The 14,561-nt window shown below is 50.5% G+C and overlaps 1 protein-coding gene across 4 annotated transcripts in view; it reads left to right on the top strand.

Annotated features, from left to right (window-relative positions):
• The window catches only part of LOC106578950 (cGMP-dependent protein kinase 1), a 224,181-nt gene that overhangs the window by 194,566 nt on the left and 15,054 nt on the right, over positions 1–14,561 (top strand). The gene's annotated exons all lie outside the window — the stretch shown is intronic.

Below are 14,561 nucleotides of genomic sequence, written 5' to 3'. Positions count from 1 at the left end.
AGGTTGTAGTCGATGCATGGCGTTAATTAGTCTTGTTTCATCTGTCTTGCCGTTCCTCTGACCTCTTCCTGGATATAATTATCTCTGCTGCACCGGCTTTCCATAAAGAGAAACTTCATCCAGCCCAATGGCTTAAGTTACATATGAATCCTACCCCAGTCCCTGCTACAATTATTGAGCTCTGGAGTTTAGAATGCTTTCTTGATTTCCTGATTGGTGGGGAAATGAGGAATATGAGGAATCCAACTGTTAATAGTGAATCAGTTATAGTGGTCTTGTCTTCAGCTTGTCATTTTAATTAGAGAAGACACATTGGGTTTGTATTTCGCTGACCTCAGAACATATTGTAGTTGGGTAGTAAGCAGGCTAACGATACATGCTGCTCTTGAAAATGGATCCGTGTAACGGGAACATATTGTTATCATAACAGAGTTTGGAAACATTCCGCTCTCCTGTTTTTGCTGCTGAAGTATGTCAAGCAACAAACTGCATGTTCTTTGAGATAATATTAACCATTGTTTTCATCAACTCAAAGCAGATATTTAGGTATTGGACAACTCCTATGTTAAATGGCGTGCAATTAAATTCCATGTTTGTCATTGACGTGGGTAATTACTGTCTGCATGAGGGGGCTCACTCACAAACGTACAGCCCAGATAACACATCATGGTGACAGAGTAGTCGGACTCGTCTGGTCCCTAGAGCCATGGGGAGGACATCTGTCCCTAGAGCCATGAGGAGGACATCTGTCCCTAGAGCCATGGGGAGGACATCTGTCCCTAGAGCCATGAGGAGGACATCTGTCCCTAGAGCCATGGGGAGGACATCTGTCCCTAGAGCCATGAGGAGGACATCTGTCCCTAGAGCCATGAGGAGGACATCTGTCCCTAGAGCCATGAGGAGGACATCTGTCCCTAGAGCCATGAGGAGGACATCTGTCCCTAGAGCCATGAGGAGGACATCTGTCCCTAGAGCCATGAGGAAGGTTATCTGTCCCTAGAGCCATGAGGAGGACATCTGTCCCTAGAGCCATGAGGAAGGTTATCTGTCCCTAGAGCCATGAGGAAGGTTATCTGTCCCTAGAGCCATGAGGAAGGTTATCTGTCCCTAGAGCCATGAGGAAGGTTATCTGTCCCTAGAGCCATGAGGAAGGTTATCTGTCCCCAGGCCATGAGGAAGGTTATCTGTCCCTAGAGCCATGAGAAAGGTTATCTGTCCCTAGAGCCATGAGAAAGGTTATCTGTCCCTAGAGCCATGAGGAAGGTTATCTGTCCCCAGGGCCATGAGGAAGGTTATCTGTCCCTAGAGCCATGAGGAAGGTTATCTGTCCTTAGAGCCATGATGAGGACATCTGCCCCTAGCCTACAGCCATGAGGAGGACATCTGTCCCTAGAGCCATGATGAGGACATCTGTCCCTAGCCTACAGCCATGATGAGGACATCTGTCCCTAGAGTCATGATGAGGACATCTGTCCCTAGAGTCATGAGGAGTTCATCTGTCCCTAGAGCCATGAGGATTTCATCTGTCCCTAGAGTCATGAGGAGTGCATCTGTCCCTAGAGTCATGAAGAGGGCATCTGTCCCTAGAGTCATGAGGAGTTCATCTGTCCCTAGAGTCATGAGGAATTCATCTGTCCCTAGAGTCATGAGGAGTTCATCTGTCCCTAGAGTCATGAGGAGGTCATCTGTCCCTAGAGCCATGAGGAGGTCATCTGTCCCTAGAGTCATGAGGAGTTCATCTGTCTTTAGAGTCATGAGGAGTTCATCTGTCCCTAGAGCCATGAGGAGGGCATCTGTCCCTAGAGTCATGAGGAGGTCATCTGTCTTTAGAGTCATGAGGAGTTCATCTGTCCCTAGAGCCATGAGGAGGTCATCTGTCCCTAGAGTCATGAGGAGTGCATCTGTCCCTAGTCATGAGGAGTTCATCTGTCCCTAGAGCCATGAGGAGTTCATCTGTCCCTAGAGCCATGAGGAGTTCATCTGTCCCTAGAGTCATGAGGAGTTCATCTCTACCTAGAGCCATGAGGAGTTCATCTGTCCCTGAGTCATGAGGAGGTCATCTGTCCCTAGAGTCATGAGGAGTTTATCTGTCCCTAGAGCCATGAGGAGGTCATCTGTCCCTAGAGCCATGAGGAGGTCATCTGTCCCTAGAGTCATGAGGAGTTAATCTGTCCCTAGAGCCATGAGGATGTCATCTGTCCCTAGAGTCATGAGGAGTACATCTGTCCCTAGAGTCATGAGGAGTTCATCTGTCCCTAGAGCCATGAGGAGTTATCTGTCCCTAGAGCCATGAGGAGGTCATCTGTCCCTAGAGTCATGAGGAGTGCATCTGTCCCTAGAGTCATGAAGAGGTCATCTGTCCCTAGAGTCATGAGGAGGTCATATGTCCCTAGAGTCATGAGGAGGTCATCTGTCCCTAGAGTCATGAGGAGTTCATCTGTCCCTAGAGTCATGAGGAGGTCATCTGTCCCTAGAGCCATGAGGAGGTAATCTGTCCCTAGAGCCATGAGGAGGTCATCTGTCCCTAGAGTCATGAGGAGGTCATCTGTCCCTAGAGTCATGAGGAGTTCATCTGTCCCTAGAGCCATGAGGAGGGCATCTGTCCCTAGAGTCATGAGGAGTTCATCTGTCCATAGAGCCATGAGGAGTTCATCTGTCCCTAGAGCCATGAGGAGGTCATCTGTCCCTAGAGTCATGAGGAGTGCATCTGTCCCTAGAGTCATGAAGAGGTCATCTGTCCCTAGAGTCATGAGGAGTACATCTGTCCCTAGAGTCATGAGGAGTACATCTGTCCCTAGAGTCATGAGGAGTTCATCTGTCCCTAGAGTCATGAGGAGGTCATCTGTCCCTAGAGCCATGAGGAGGTCATCTGTCCCTAGAGCCATGAGGAGGTCATCTGTCCCTAGAGTCATGAGGAGTTCATCTGTCCCTAGAGTCATGAGGAGTTCATCTGTCCCTAGAGCCATGAGGAGGTTATCTGTCCCTAGAGCCATGAGGAGGTCATCTGTCCCTAGAGCCATGAGGAGGACATCTGTCCCTAGAGCCATGAGGAAGGTTATCTGTCCCTAGAGCCATGGGGAAGGTTATCTGTCCCTAGAGCCATGAGGAAGGTTATCTGTCCCTAGAGCCATGAGGAAGGTTATCTGTCCCTAGAGCCATGAGGAAGGTTATCTGTCCCCAGGGCCATGAGGAAGGTTATCTGTCCCCAGGGCCATGAGGAAGGTTATCTGTCCCTAGAGCCATGAGAAAGGTTATCTGTCCCTAGAGCCATGAGGAAGTTTATCTGTCCCCAGGGCCATGAGGAAGGTTATCTGTCCCTAGAGCCATGAGGAAGGTTATCTGTCCTTTGAGCCATGATGAGGACATCTGCCCCTAGCCTACAGCCATGAGGAGGACATCTGTCCCTAGAGCCATGATGAGGACATCTGTCCCTAGCCTACAGCCATGATGAGGACATCTGTCCCTAGAGTCATGATGAGGACATCTGTCCCTAGAGTCATGATGAGGACATCTGTCCCAAGAGCCATGAGGATTTCATCTGTCCCTAGAGTCATGAGGAGTGCATCTGTCCCTAGAGTCATGAAGAGGGCATCTGTCCCTAGAGTCATGAGGAGTTCATCTGTCCCTAGAGTCATGAGGAACTCATCTGTCCCTAGAGTCATGAGGAGTTCATCTGTCCCTAGAGTCATGAGGAGTTCATCTGTCCCTAGAGCCATGAGGAGGAGGTCATCTGTCCCTAGAGCCATGAGGAGGTCATCTGTCCCTAGAGCCTTGAGGAGTTCATCTGTCCCTAGAGTCATGAGGAGTTCATCTGTCCCTAGAGCCATGAGGAGGTCATCTGTCCCTAGAGTCATGAGGAGTGCATCTGTCCCTAGTCATGAGGAGTTTATCTGTCCCTAGAGCCATGAGGAGTTCGTCTGTCCCTAGAGCCATGAGGAGGTCATCTGTCCCTAGAGTCATGAGGAGTTCATCTGTACCTAGAGCCATGAGGAGTTCATCTGTCCCTGAGTCATGAGGAGGTCATCTGTCCCTAGAGTCATGAGGAGTTTATCTGTCCCTAGAGCCATGAGGAGGTCATCTGTCCCTAGAGCCATGAGGAGGTCATCTGTCCCTAGAGTCATGAGGAGTTAATCTGTCCCTAGAGTCATGAGGATGTCATCTGTCCCTAGAGTCATGAGGAGTACATCTGTCCCTAGAGTCATGAGGAGTTCATCTGTCCCTAGAGCCATGAGGAGTTCATCTGTCCCTAGAGCCATGAGGAGGTCATCTCTCCCTAGAGTCATGAGGAGTGCATCTGTCCCTAGAGTCATGAAGAGGTCATCTGTCCCTAGAGTCATGAGGAGGACATCTGTCCCTAGAGTCATGAGGAGTTTATCTGTCCCTAGAGTCATGAGGAGTTCATCTGTCCCTAGAGTCATGAGGAGGGCATCTGTCCCTAGAGCCATGAGGAGTTCATCTGTCCCTAGAGCCATGAGGAGTTCATCTGTCCCTAGAGCCATGAGGAGGTCATCTGTCCCTAGAGTCATGAGGAGTGCATCTGTCCCTAGAGTCATGAAGAGGTCATCTGTCCCTAGAGTCATGAGGAGTACATCTGTCCCTAGAGTCATGAGGAGTTAATCTGTCCCTAGAGTCATGAGGAGTTAATCTGTCCCTAGAGTCATGAGGAGTTCTTCTGTCCCTAGAGTCATGAGGAGGTCATCTGTCCCTAGAGCCATGAGGAGGTCATCTGTCCCTAGAGCCATGAGGAGGTCATCTGTCCCTAGAGTCATGAGGAGTTCATCTGTCCCTAGAGTCATGAGGAGTTCATCTGTCCCTAGAGCCATAAGGAGGGCATCTGTCCCTAGAGTCATGAGGAGGTCATCTGTCCCTAGAGCCATGAGGAGGTCATCTGTCCCTAGAGTCATGAGGAGTGCATCTGTCCCTAGAGTCATGAAGAGGTCATCTGTCCCTAGAGTCATGAGGAGTACATCTGTCCCTAGAGTCATGAGGAGTTAATCTGTCCCTAGAGTCATGAGGAGTTAATCTGTCCCTAGAGTCATGAGGAGTTCTTCTGTCCCTAGAGTCATGAGGAGGTCATCTGTCCCTAGAGCCATGAGGAGGTCATCTGTCCCTAGAGCCATGAGGAGGTCATCTGTCCCTAGAGTCATGAGGAGTTCATCTGTCCCTAGAGTCATGAGGAGTTCATCTGTCCCTAGAGTCATCAGGAGTTCATCTGTCCCTAGAGCCATAAGGAGGGCATCTGTCCCTAGAGTCATGAGGAGTTCATCTGTCCCTAGAGCCATGAGGAGGTCATCTGTCCCTAGAGTCATGAGGAGGTCATCTGTCCCTAGAGTCATGAGGAGGTCATCTGTCCCTAGAGCCATGAGGAGGTCATCTGTCCCTAGAGTCATGAGGAGGTCAACTGTCCCTAGAGCCATGAGGAGGTTATCTGTCCCTAGAGCCATGAGGAGGTCATCTGTCCCTAGAGTCATGAGGAGGTCATCTGTCCCTAGAGTCATGAGGAAGGTTATCTGTCCCTAGAGCCATGAGGAGTTCATCTGTCCCTAGAGTCATGAGGAGGTCATCTGTCCCTAGAGTCATGAGGAGGTCATCTGTCCCTAGAGTCATGAGGAGGTCATCTGTCCCTAGAGCCATGAGGAGTTTATCTGTCCCTAGAGTCATGAGGAGGTCATCTGTCCCTAGAGTCATGAGGAGTTCATCTGTCCCTAGAGCCATAAGGAGGTCATCTGTCCCTGAGTCATGAGGAGTTCATCTGTCCCTAGAGTCATGAGGAGCTCATCTGTCCCTGAGTCATGAGGAGGTCATCTGTCCCTAGAGTCATGAGGAGGTCATCTGTCCCTAGAGTCATGAGGAGGTCATCTGTCCCTAGAGCCATGAGGAGTTTATCTGTCCCTAGAGTCATGAGGAGTTCATCTGTCCCTAGAGTCATGAGGAGGTCATCTGTCCCTAGAGCCATAAGGAGTTCATCTGTCCCTGAGTCATGAGGAGGTCATCTGTCCCTAGAGTCATGAGGAGTTCATCTGTCCCTAGAGCCATGAGGAGGTTATCTGTCCCTAGAGCCATGAGGAGGTCATCTGTCCCTAGAGTCATGAGGAGGTCATCTGTCCCTAGAGTCATGAGGAAGGTTATCTGTCCCTAGAGCCATGAGGAGTTCATCTGTCCCTAGAGTCATGAGGAGGTCATCTGTCCCTAGAGTCATGAGGAGGTCATCTGTCCCTAGAGTCATGAGGAGGTCATCTGTCCCTAGAGTCATGAGGAGGTCATCTGTCCCTAGAGTCATGAGGAGGTCATCTGTCCCTAGAGCCATGAGGAGTTTATCTGTCCCTAGAGTCATGAGGAGGTCATCTGTCCCTAGAGTCATGAGGAGATTCATCTGTCCCTAGAGCCATAAGGAGGTCATCTGTCCCTGAGTCATGAGGAGTTCATCTGTCCCTAGAGTCATGAGGAAGGTTATCTGTCCCCAGGGCCATGAGAAAGGTTATCTGTCCCTAGAGCCATGAGGAAGGTTATCTGTCCCCAGGGCCATGAGGAAGGTTATCTGTCCCTAGAGCCATGAGGAAGGTTATCTGTCCTTAGAGCCATGATGAGGACATCTGCCCCTAGCCTACAGCCATGAGGAGGACATCTGTCCCTAGAGCCATGATGAGGACATCTGTCCCTAGCCTACAGCCATGATGAGGACATCTGTCCCTAGAGTCATGATGAGGACATCTGTCCCTAGAGTCATGAGGAGTTCATCTGTCCCTAGAGCCATGAGGATTTCATCTGTCCCTAGAGTCATGAGGAGTGCATCTGTCCCTAGAGTCATGAAGAGGGCATCTGTCCCTAGAGTCATGAGGAGTTCATCTGTCCCTAGAGTCATGAGGAGGTCATCTGTCCCTAGAGCCATGAGGAGGTCATCTGTCCCTAGAGTCATGAGGAGTTCATCTGTCTTTAGAGTCATGAGGAGTTCATCTGTCCCTAGAGCCATGAGGAGGTCATCTGTCCCTAGAGTCATGAGGAGTTCATCTGTCTTTAGAGTCATGAGGAGGTCATCTGTCCCTAGAGCCATGAGGAGGTCATCTGTCCCTAGAGTCATGAGGAGTGCATCTGTCCCTAGTCATGAGGAGTTCATCCTTCCCTAGAGCCATGAGGAGTTCATCTGTCCCTAGAGCCATGAGGAGTTCATCTGTCCCTAGAGTCATGAGGAGTTCATCTGTACCTAGAGCCATGAGGAGTTCATCTGTCCCTGAGTCATGAGGAGGTCATCTGTCCCTGAGTCATGAGGAGGTCATCTGTCCCTAGAGTCATGAGGAGTTCATCTGTACCTAGAGCCATGAGGAGTTCATCTGTCCCTGAGTCATGAGGAGGTCATCTGTCCCTAGAGTCATGAGGAGTTTATCTGTCCCTAGAGCCATGAGGAGGTCATCTGTCCCTAGAGCCATGAGGAGGTCATCTGTCCCTAGAGTCATGAGGAGTTAATCTGTCCCTAGAGTCATGAGGATGTCATCTGTCCCTAGAGTCATGAGGAGTACATCTGTCCCTAGAGTCATGAGGAGTTCATCTGTCCCTAGAGCCATGAGGAGTTCATCTGTCCCTAGAGCCATGAGGAGGTCATCTGTCCCTAGAGTCATGAGGAGTGCATCTGTCCCTAGAGTCATGAAGAGGTCATCTGTCCCTAGAGTCATGAGGAGGTCATCTGTCCCTAGAGTCATGAGGAGTTTATCTGTCCCTAGAGTCATGAGGAGTTCATCTGTCCCTAGAGTCATGAGGAGGTCATCTGTCCCTAGAGCCATGAGGAGGTCATCTGTCCCTAGAGCCATGAGGAGGTCATCTGTCCCTAGAGTCATGAGGAGTTCATCTGTCCCTAGAGTCATGAGGAGTTCATCTGTCCCTAGAGTCATGAGGAGGGCATCTGTCCCTAGAGCCATGAGGAGTTCATCTGTCCCTAGAGCCATGAGGAGTTCATCTGTCCCTAGAGCCATGAGGAGGTCATCTGTCCCTAGAGTCATGAGGAGTGCATCTGTCCCTAGAGTCATGAAGAGGTCATCTGTCCCTAGAGTCATGAGGAGTACATCTGTCCCTAGAGTCATGAGGAGTTAATCTGTCCCTAGAGTCATGAGGAGTTAATCTGTCCCTAGAGTCATGAGGAGGTCATCTGTCCCTAGAGCCATGAGGAGGTCATCTGTCCCTAGAGCCATGAGGAGGTCATCTGTCCCTAGAGTCATGAGGAGTTCATCTGTCCCTAGAGTCATGAGGAGTTCATCTGTCCCTAGAGTCATGAGGAGGGCATCTGTCCCTAGAGCCATGAGGAGTTCATCTGTCCCTAGAGCCATGAGGAGTTCATCTGTCCCTAGAGCCATGAGGAGGTCATCTGTCCCTAGAGTCATGAGGAAGGTTATCTGTCCCTAGAGCCATGAGGAGTTCATCTGTCCCTAGAGTCATGAGGAGGTCATCTGTCCCTAGAGTCATGAGGAGGTCATCTGTCCCTAGAGTCATGAGGAGGTCATCTGTCCCTAGAGTCATGAGGAGGTCATCTGTCCCTAGAGCCATGAGGAGTTTATCTGTCCCTAGAGTCATGAGGAGGTCATCTGTCCCTAGAGTCATGAGGAGATTCATCTGTCCCTAGAGCCATAAGGAGGTCATCTGTCCCTGAGTCATGAGGAGTTCATCTGTCCCTAGAGTCATGAGGAAGGTTATCTGTCCCCAGGGCCATGAGAAAGGTTATCTGTCCCTAGAGCCATGAGGAAGGTTATCTGTCCCCAGGGCCATGAGGAAGGTTATCTGTCCCTAGAGCCATGAGGAAGGTTATCTGTCCTTAGAGCCATGATGAGGACATCTGCCCCTAGCCTACAGCCATGAGGAGGACATCTGTCCCTAGAGCCATGATGAGGACATCTGTCCCTAGCCTACAGCCATGATGAGGACATCTGTCCCTAGAGTCATGATGAGGACATCTGTCCCTAGAGTCATGAGGAGTTCATCTGTCCCTAGAGCCATGAGGATTTCATCTGTCCCTAGAGTCATGAGGAGTGCATCTGTCCCTAGAGTCATGAAGAGGGCATCTGTCCCTAGAGGCATGAGGAGGTCATCTGTCCCTAGAGTCATGAGGAGGTCATCTGTCCCTAGAGCCATGAGGAGGTCATCTGTCCCTAGAGTCATGAGGAGTTCATCTGTCTTTAGAGTCATGAGGAGTTCATCTGTCCCTAGAGCCATGAGGAGGTCATCTGTCCCTAGAGTCATGAGGAGTTCATCTGTCTTTAGAGTCATGAGGAGGTCATCTGTCCCTAGAGCCATGAGGAGGTCATCTGTCCCTAGAGTCATGAGGAGTGCATCTGTCCCTAGTCATGAGGAGTTCATCCTTCCCTAGAGCCATGAGGAGTTCATCTGTCCCTAGAGCCATGAGGAGTTCATCTGTCCCTAGAGTCATGAGGAGTTCATCTGTACCTAGAGCCATGAGGAGTTCATCTGTCCCTGAGTCATGAGGAGGTCATCTGTCCCTAGAGTCATGAGGAGTTCATCTGTCCCTAGAGTCATGAGGAGTTCATCTGTACCTAGAGCCATGAGGAGTTCATCTGTCCCTGAGTCATGAGGAGGTCATCTGTCCCTAGAGTCATGAGGAGTTTATCTGTCCCTAGAGCCATGAGGAGGTCATCTGTCCCTAGAGCCATGAGGAGGTCATCTGTCCCTAGAGTCATGAGGAGTTAATCTGTCCCTAGAGTCATGAGGATGTCATCTGTCCCTAGAGTCATGAGGAGTACATCTGTCCCTAGAGTCATGAGGAGTTCATCTGTCCCTAGAGCCATGAGGAGTTCATCTGTCCCTAGAGCCATGAGGAGGTCATCTGTCCCTAGAGTCATGAGGAGTGCATCTGTCCCTAGAGTCATGAAGAGGTCATCTGTCCCTAGAGTCATGAGGAGGTCATCTGTCCCTAGAGTCATGAGGAGTTTATCTGTCCCTAGAGTCATGAGGAGGTCATCTGTCCCTAGAGTCATGAGGAGGTCATCTGTCCCTAGAGCCATGAGGAGGTCATCTGTCCCTAGAGCCATGAGGAGGTCATCTGTCCCTAGAGTCATGAGGAGTTCATCTGTCCCTAGAGTCATGAGGAGTTCATCTGTCCCTAGAGTCATGAGGAGGGCATCTGTCCCTAGAGCCATGAGGAGTTCATCTGTCCCTAGAGCCATGAGGAGTTCATCTGTCCCTAGAGCCATGAGGAGGTCATCTGTCCCTAGAGTCATGAGGAGTGCATCTGTCCCTAGAGTCATGAAGAGGTCATCTGTCCCTAGAGTCATGAGGAGTACATCTGTCCCTAGAGTCATGAGGAGTTAATCTGTCCCTAGAGTCATGAGGAGTTAATCTGTCCCTAGAGTCATGAGGAGTTCTTCTGTCCCTAGAGTCATGAGGAGGTCATCTGTCCCTAGAGTCATGAGGAGGTCATCTGTCCCTAGAGTCATGAGGAAGGTTATCTGTCCCTAGAGCCATGAGGAGTTCATCTGTCCCTAGAGTCATGAGGAGGTCATCTGTCCCTAGAGTCATGAGGAGGTCATCTGTCCCTAGAGTCATGAGGAGGTCATCTGTCCCTAGAGCCATGAGGAGTTTATCTGTCCCTAGAGTCATGAGGAGGTCATCTGTCCCTAGAGTCATGAGGAGTTCATCTGTCCCTAGAGCCATAAGGAGGTCATCTGTCCCTGAGTCATGAGGAGTTCATCTGTCCCTAGAGTCATGAGGAGCTCATCTGTCCCTGAGTCATGAGGAGGTCATCTGTCCCTAGAGTCATGAGGAGGTCATCTGTCCCTAGAGTCATGAGGAGGTCATCTGTCCCTAGAGCCATGAGGAGTTTATCTGTCCCTAGAGTCATGAGGAGTTCATCTGTCCCTAGAGTCATGAGGAGGTCATCTGTCCCTAGAGCCATAAGGAGTTCATCTGTCCCTGAGTCATGAGGAGTTCATCTGTCCCTAGAGTCATGAGGAGTTCATCTGTCCCTAGAGCCATGAGGAGGTTATCTGTCCCTAGAGCCATGAGGAGGTCATCTGTCCCTAGAGTCATGAGGAGGTCATCTGTCCCTAGAGTCATGAGGAAGGTTATCTGTCCCTAGAGCCATGAGGAGTTCATCTGTCCCTAGAGTCATGAGGAGGTCATCTGTCCCTAGAGTCATGAGGAGGTCATCTGTCCCTAGAGTCATGAGGAGGTCATCTGTCCCTAGAGTCATGAGGAGGTCATCTGTCCCTAGAGCCATGAGGAGTTTATCTGTCCCTAGAGTCATGAGGAGGTCATCTGTCCCTAGAGTCATGAGGAGATTCATCTGTCCCTAGAGCCATAAGGAGGTCATCTGTCCCTGAGTCATGAGGAGTTCATCTGTCCCTAGAGTCATGAGGAAGGTTATCTGTCCCCAGGGCCATGAGAAAGGTTATCTGTCCCTAGAGCCATGAGGAAGGTTATCTGTCCCCAGGGCCATGAGGAAGGTTATCTGTCCCTAGAGCCATGAGGAAGGTTATCTGTCCTTAGAGCCATGATGAGGACATCTGCCCCTAGCCTACAGCCATGAGGAGGACATCTGTCCCTAGAGCCATGATGAGGACATCTGTCCCTAGCCTACAGCCATGATGAGGACATCTGTCCCTAGAGTCATGATGAGGACATCTGTCCCTAGAGTCATGAGGAGGTCATCTGTCCCTAGAGCCATGAGGATTTCATCTGTCCCTAGAGTCATGAGGAGTTCATCTGTCCCTAGAGTCATGAGGAGGTCATCTGTCCCTAGAGCCATGAGGAGGTCATCTGTCCCTAGAGTCATGAGGAGTTCATCTGTCTTTAGAGTCATGAGGAGTTCATCTGTCCCTAGAGCCATGAGGAGGTCATCTGTCCCTAGAGTCATGAGGAGTTCATCTGTCTTTAGAGTCATGAGGAGGTCATCTGTCCCTAGAGCCATGAGGAGGTCATCTGTCCCTAGAGTCATGAGGAGTGCATCTGTCCCTAGTCATGAGGAGTTCATCCTTCCCTAGAGCCATGAGGAGTTCATCTGTCCCTAGAGCCATGAGGAGTTAATCTGTCCCTAGAGTCATGAGGAGTTCATCTGTACCTAGAGCCATGAGGAGTTCATCTGTCCCTGAGTCATGAGGAGGTCATCTGTCCCTAGAGCCATGAGGAGGTCATCTGTCCCTAGAGTCATGAGGAGTTAATCTGTCCCTAGAGCCATGAGGATGGCATCTGTCCCTAGAGTCATGAGGAGTACATCTGTCCCTAGAGTCATGAGGAGTTCATCTGTCCCTAGAGCCATGAGGAGTTATCTGTCCCTAGAGCCATGAGGAGGTCATCTGTCCCTAGAGTCATGAGGAGTGCATCTGTCCCTAGAGTCATGAAGAGGTCATCTGTCCCTAGAGTCATGAGGAGGTCATCTGTCCCTAGAGTCATGAGGAGGTCATCTGTCCCTAGAGTCATGAGGAGGTCATCTGTCCCTAGAGTCATGAGGAGGTCATCTGTCCCTAGAGCCATGAGGAGGTAATCTGTCCCTAGAGCCATGAGGAGGTCATCTGTCCCTAGAGTCATGAGGAGGTCATCTGTCCCTAGAGTCATGAGGAGTTCATCTGTCCCTAGAGCCATGAGGAGGGCATCTGTCCCTAGAGTCATGAGGAGTTCATCTGTCCATAGAGCCATGAGGAGTTCATCTGTCCCTAGAGCCATGAGGAGGTCATCTGTCCCTAGAGTCATGAGGAGTGCATCTGTCCCTAGAGTCATGAAGAGGTCATCTGTCCCTAGAGTCATGAGGAGTACATCTGTCCCTAGAGTCATGAGGAGTTAATCTGTCCCTAGAGTCATGAGGAGTTCATCTGTCCCTAGAGTCATGAGGAGGTCATCTGTCCCTAGAGCCATGAGGAGGTCATCTGTCCCTAGAGCCATGAGGAGGTCATCTGTCCCTAGAGTCATGAGGAGTTCATCTGTCCCTAGAGTCATGAGGAGGTCATCTGTCCCTAGAGCCATGAGGAGGTCATCTGTCCCTAGAGCCATGAGGAGGTCATCTGTCCCTAGAGCCATGAGGAGGACATCTGTCCCTAGAGCCATGAGGAAGGTTATCTGTCCCTAGAGCCATGAGGAAGGTTATCTGTCCCTAGAGCCATGAGGAAGGTTATCTGTCCCTAGAGCCATGAGGAAGGTTATCTGTCCCTAGAGCCATGAGGAAGGTTATCTGTCCCCAGGGCCATGAGGAAGGTTATCTGTCCCCAGGGCCATGAGGAAGGTTATCTGTCCCTAGAGCCATGAGAAAGGTTATCTGTCCCTAGAGCCATGAGGAAGGTTATCTGTCCCCAGGGCCATGAGGAAGGTTATCTGTCCCTAGAGCCATGAGGAAGGTTATCTGTCCTTTGAGCCATGATGAGGACATCTGCCCCTAGCCTACAGCCATGAGGAGGACATCTGTCCCTAGAGCCATGATGAGGACATCTGTCCCTAGCCTACAGCCATGATGAGGACATCTGTCCCTAGAGTCATGATGAGGACATCTGTCCCTAGAGCCATGAGGAGGTTATCTGTCCCTAGAGCCATGAGGAGGTCATCTGTCCCTAGAGCCATGAGGAGGTCATCTGTCCCTAGAGTCATGAGGAGTTAATCTGTCCCTAGAGTCATGAGGATGTCATCTGTCCCTAGAGTCATGAGGAGACCATCTGTCCCTAGAGTCATGAGGAGTTCATCTGTCCCTAGAGCCATGAGGAGTTCATCTGTCCCTAGAGCCATGAGGAGGTCATCTGTCCCTAGAGTCATGAGGAGTGCATCTGTCCCTAGAGTCATGAAGAGGGCATCTGTCCCTAGAGTCATGAGGAGGTCATCTGTCCCTAGAGTCATGAGGAGTTCATCTGTCCCTAGAGTCATGAGGAGGTCATCTGTCCCTAGAGTCATGAGGAGGTCATCTGTCCCTAGAGTCATGAGGAAGGTTATCTGTCCCTAGAGCCATGAGGAGTTCATCTGTCCCTAGAGTCATGAGGAGGTCATCTGTCCCTAGAGTCATGAGGAGGTCATCTGTCCCTAGAGTCATGAGGAGTTTATCTGTCCCTAGAGCCATGAGGAGTTTATCTGTCCCTAGAGTCATGAGGAGGTCATCTGTCCCTAGAGTCATGAGGAGTTCATCTGTCCCTAGAGCCATAAGGAGGTCATCTGTCCCTGAGTCATGAGGAGTTCATCTGTCCCTAGAGTCATGAGGAGCTCATCTGTCCCTGAGTCATGAGGAGGTCATCTGTCCCTAGAGTCATGAGGAGGTCATCTGTCCCTAGAGTCATGAGGAGTTCATCTGTCCCTAGAGCCATGAGGAGTTCATCTGTCCCTAGAGTCATGAGGAGGTCATCTGTCCCTAGAGCCATAAGGAGGTCATCTGTCCCTGAGTCATGAGGAGGTCATCTGTCCCTAGAGTCATGAGGAGTTCATCTGTCCCTAGAGCCATGAGGAGGTTATCTGTCCCTAGAGCCATGAGGAGGTCATCTGTCCCTAGAGTCATGAGGAGGTCATCTGTCCCTAGAGTCATGAGGAGGTCATCTGTCCCTAGAGTCATGAGGAGTTCATCTGTCCCTAGAGCCATAAGGAGGTCATCTGTCCCTGAG

Source organism: Salmo salar, chromosome ssa19, assembly GCF_905237065.1.
Source record: "Salmo salar chromosome ssa19, Ssal_v3.1, whole genome shotgun sequence".
Lineage (NCBI taxonomy): Eukaryota > Metazoa > Chordata > Actinopteri > Salmoniformes > Salmonidae > Salmo > Salmo salar.
Note: the sequence above shows the minus strand (reverse complement) of the source record. Positions and strands in the feature narration are given on the sequence as shown.